The sequence below is a fragment of the Pagrus pagrus genome, assembly GCF_965226575.1.
Source record: "Pagrus pagrus genome assembly, chromosome: 20".
Classification (NCBI taxonomy): Eukaryota; Metazoa; Chordata; class Actinopteri; order Spariformes; family Sparidae; genus Pagrus; species Pagrus pagrus.
This window is the reverse complement of record NC_140207.1, coordinates 416,550-421,549: the sequence shown is the minus strand read 5'-3', so window position 1 is coordinate 421,549 and position 5,000 is coordinate 416,550. Positions and strand designations below refer to the sequence as shown.

Below are 5,000 nucleotides of genomic sequence, written 5' to 3'. Positions count from 1 at the left end.
GAGTGTGTGGAGGAAATGAGTGTGTGTGTGTGTGTGTGTGTGTGTGGTTGTGTGTGTGTGGTTGTGTGTGGTTGTGTGTGTGTGTGTGTGTGTGTGTGTGTGTGTGTGTGTGTGTGTCAGGTTTCAACATGTCCGCCTCTCAGACCTGCTGTTACATGACTGTCTTCAACACCTCTCAGAGTGGTGACCTGTCTCTGGTATGTTCTCATAAACACATACTGCAGCTGACAGACCCGCATACCTGTCTGTCTCTCCCACTGAGCCCCCGATAGCCCCGCCCCCACTTCATGATAACCCCACCCCGACCCATGATAACCCCGCCCACTTCACGATAACCCCGCCCCCAGCCCCTCAGCTCACATCAGACCAACGTTCTCCAGCCTTTAAACTGAACAATGATGATGTTCCATCTGAAGGAACTTTGATCTTTATAAATTTTATCAGAACCAGTTTTTATCCTGGTGGATCCAGTGAGGGAGGACGTGGGTTCTTGTAGTCCACCTGGTCCTAATGAGGTTCTCTACGGTACCTTTGTCCCATGATGCAACAGTCTTCTTCTCACAACGATCCGTTGTGATCAAATATAAAAAAAAACTGTGACTCTGAATCGACACAAAAGATACTTTAGTAAGCATCTGACTGTATTTAAAGATCATGTCATTCTTTACATACGGAAACAGAATCAATACTGAAACCAGAACCTTGTGAAATTACAGAGAAACTGTATTTTAATTACAGAAAATGTAACGATCCTGACAGTATTTACAGTTTTCTCTGATGCCTTTTTACAGACCCGTGAGGAGGTCGTAGTGGCCCCTCAAAAGGTTCTTGTCCTGGGTCCAGAGGTTCTTGTAGGTCTCAGGGGTTCTTGTCCTGGGTCCAGAGGTTCTTGTAGGTCTCAGGGGTTCTTGTCTTGGGTCCAGAGGTTCTTGTAGGTCTCAGGGGTTCTTGTCCTGGGTCCAGAGGTTCTTGTAGGTCTCAGGGTTCTTGTCCTGGGTCCAGAGGTTCTTGTAGGTCTCAGGGGTTCTTGTCTTGGGTCCAGAGGTTCTTGTAGGTCTCAGGGGTTCTTGTCCTGGGTCCAGAGGTTCTTGAAGAGGTTTTCTGTGACATTATTGAGGTGTTCATGTCATCCTTCAGGTTTTTGGGTTCCTTGATAAAGTTCTTGGGGTTCTTCAGGATGTTGTCAGGTTCTAGATCAGAAAACAAAATAAGTCTGATTGTTCCTTTGTTGTAAGCTCCACCCCTCTGGGACTGTCAGTGGATTCAAACAAACGCTCCTCTGGGATCAACAGCAGGAAACATGAAGAAAGAAAGAAAGAAATGTGTGTGTGTGATTGACAGCAAGCACAGCTCAGTGTGTCACAGTGTGTGTCTGTCACACACACACACACACACACACGATGATGTTCGCTCTGATAACACTCGTCTGTCTTCAGCTCATTTTTATTTATTCATTTTACTTCCAATAAATTATAAACCAGCCTCCGCTTGTGTGTGTGTGCATGTGCATGTGTGTATGTGTGTGTGTGTGTATGTGCGTGTGTGTTTAATAATAAATCAGTGTGTCCATCATACAAGCTTTAGGACTTAGAGCTCAGTGAGGCGACTCAGCGTGGTGGCAGATAAACAGGAAGTCACAGCGAGCCGCTTCATGTTTCATCATCTCGTATTCTGCCCCGGATTCTGCCTGTCAGGCTGCGTACGGGCCGGCCTCCTGCAGGGCAGACTGAGGGTCATGTGACTGATGGAGACGGTTTGTGTGAGACTGTAAATCATCGCTTCCTGCTGAAATGTGTCCGTTTGATCAGTTTATTAGATTAAAACCACACCCCGCCAAAATAAAACACTTCAGCGAACCACCGATATGTTTAAACGATACGTATCGGATCAGAAGTGTTCTGACATCTGTCAGAGTGAAACCACTGGATGTGTTTAACGAGACGTCGGGACCGGTTCTGTTTGTTGAGACAGAATCAGGTGTGCTAAGAAACAACAGGATGTTTTCTAACCCTGAACAAACGGACCAGAACACAAACAGAAACGTAAAGTTCAACATAACAAATCTCTTTTTTTATTCTGCGCAGTAAACAAACGTGTTTCAGCTCCGAGCCGCCGACACGTCCTGAAGTCTGAACACATTCAAGTGAATCGTTTCAGTTTTCACAGTTTGGTTTCCAGTCGGTTCAGTTCTGGATGGAAATAATCCGTCAAAGATCACAAAACATAAAAATCATCGGCTCAGGTCCGTTCCTGCATCTCTCTCTCTCATACACACACACACACACACACACACACACACACACACACACAGGTCAGCATTGGTCATGAAAATAAAACCATTTTTCTGCGTGTGTGTTAACATCCATTAAAGTGTGTGTGGTGTTTGTCGAGGCTTTTAGAAAATATGGTATGAATATTTCACTCGCTCGCCCTCTTTCTCTCTTTTCACCTCGGATGTTCACGCTCCGCTCGTCCATACGATCCAAACCTCTCTCTCACTTTTAGTGCTTTTACTTCTGTATTTTTATCTTTTATTCTGAATGTCCGAGCGTCTGTCTGCTCAGCGTGTCTGTTTCAGGACGGCTTTCATGAGGTCGGTCCGATGCTGACACCAGTACTCACAGCCCGACCCAGAGCAGGAGCTCATGTGTGTCTGTAGAGGGTCCTGAACCTTCTTCAGTTACGTACAGGATCAAGAAGACGTTATTTACAGCTAACCCTTTTAGCTCAGCAGCTCCAGTGAAGATTTCATCTGAATAAATAACATGTTGATTAAGGTTCATCCAGGTACTGGTACCTCTAAGTTCTGTATCGGAGTCAACTGGACCTGTTTCAGTTTGTTGAAGAAGTTTCACCTCTCATCTCATCCTCTCCTTCACTTCTAACTAACTGGAGGAGCTGCAGGCTTTCAACTCTGTGTGTCAGGATGTGAGTGTCCTTACAGAGTGTGGGAGTGTCCTTACAGGGTGTGTGAGTGTCCTTACATTGTGTGGGAGTGTCCTTACATTGTATGGGAGTGTCCTTACAGGTTGTGGGAGTGTCCTTACAGGGTGTGTGAGTGTCCTTACATTGTGTGTGAGTGTCCTTATATGGTGTGGGAGTGTCCTTACAGGGTGTGGGAGTGGGAGGACATGATGACTGAGGAGGTTCAGACTCCTGTAGAAAAGGAGAGTTTGTTGTGATCAGCTGGTGAAACAGATCAATAAAGAGCAGCGAACACTTTAGATTCAAGGTGACTAAAAACTTTACAGACATTAAGATATTAAAATAAACACAAATCAATAAAATGACACGTTTAAATGTGAAATTAAGAAATAAAATTACAGTGAACAGAAGAAAAAGATCAAAGTGTCACAGTGTTGATCTGAGCTCTGATCAGCAGGAACAAGATCAATAAAAAGAAGTTGACAGGATCCAGATGTCGATCAGAAACGTCTCCTCCTCCTCCCCTCCTCCTCTTCCTCCTCCTCCTTTTCCTCGTCCTCCTCCTCCTCCTCCTCTTCCTCCTCCTCCTCCTCTTCCTCCTCCTCCTTTTCCTCGTCCTCCTCCTCCTCTTCCTACCCCTCCTACTCCTCCTCCTTTTCCTCCTCCTCTTCCTCCTCTTCCTCCTCTTCCTCCTCCTCCTCCTCCTCCTCCTCCTCTCCTTCATAGAGTCACCTTCAGACAGCAGCTCTGTCTCAGTGTTTGTTTATTTTGTGTTATCAGCCTCCAGCAGCCTCCGACAGGCTCTGACAGGCTCCGCCCTCTTTATTAAAACCCCGCCGGCCGCTAAAAAATCCCCAAAATCCCAAATCCATAGAAACACGTGTTCGTTGCAGCGACGCTGGCCGACGTCGTTTCTGTACTGTGACATATCAAAATCAAATCAAACTTTATTCATACAGCACTTTTCATACACAGGCGTGCAGCACAAAGTGCTTTACACATAAAAGATAAAACAATAACAAAGAAAGCCCGTCCCTCCCACCCTCCTTACTACACACACGCCACACACACACACACACACACACACACATACAAACACACACACACACACACACACACACACACACACACACATACAAACACACACACACATACAAACACACACACACACACACACACACACACATACCTGCACACTCTCACTACTGACAGTAGGGAGACACGGCATGACACTGAGGATTGAGGAAGCGCCACCTTTGGGGCCGTCCACACTGGGAGGAGTCACAGGCTGTGCCACAGGGGGCACCAGCGCCCAGGCCCCCCGACCCGACAGACGGCAGCCGGCCGGGCCGAAGGGACCCAGGGACAGCACCCCCAGCAGCAGCCCAGACACAGCTCCCAGTGTGGAGGACCCCCCTGACGAAACACTGGAGTTGAACCTAAAAACTAAAACATAAGATAGGATAAAAACCCTGACAAAAGATAGAGCGAACAGTTAAAAAGATAAAAATACGCAAGATAATAAATAAAATAGTACTGAAGATAAATAATACAAATAAAATTATTTAAGTTTAAAATCGTCTTAAAAAACAAGATAGAAGCAACAACATAAAATAAGATGAAACCACATAAGAACGTAAGAAGAGCTTAAAATATTAGTTAAAAGCCTGATTGAAAAGGTGTGTCTTTAACCTTCCCTTAAAAATATCAACAGTCTGCAGACCTGAGGCTCTCCGGCAGGCTGTTCCACAGGTGGGGGCCATAGTGGCTAAATGCCGCCTCACCGTGGGTTTTTGTTCTTGGTTTTGTTATGGATAAAAGGCCGGTGCCGGAGGACCTCAGGGTCCGCGAGGGTTGATATGGTAAAAGCAGGTCAGATAAGTAAGAGGGCGCAAGACATTTAAAGACCAGTAAAGGAACCTTAAAATCGATGCTGAAGCCGACGGGGAGCCAATGCAGCGACTCTAAAACCGGTGTAATGTGCTCTCGCCCTCTGGTCCTCGTCAGCACACGTGCGGCTGAGTTTTGTAATAGTTGGAGATTTAAAGTACTCTTTTTGGGGAGACCAGAGAGCA

General features: G+C 46.1%; 1 protein-coding gene across 1 annotated transcript in view; it reads left to right on the top strand.

Moving 5' to 3' along the window:
• LOC311249261 (receptor-type tyrosine-protein phosphatase mu-like) overlaps positions 1 to 5,000 on the top strand; it is a 157,572-nt gene that overhangs the window by 54,158 nt on the left and 98,414 nt on the right. The window lies entirely within an intron of this gene.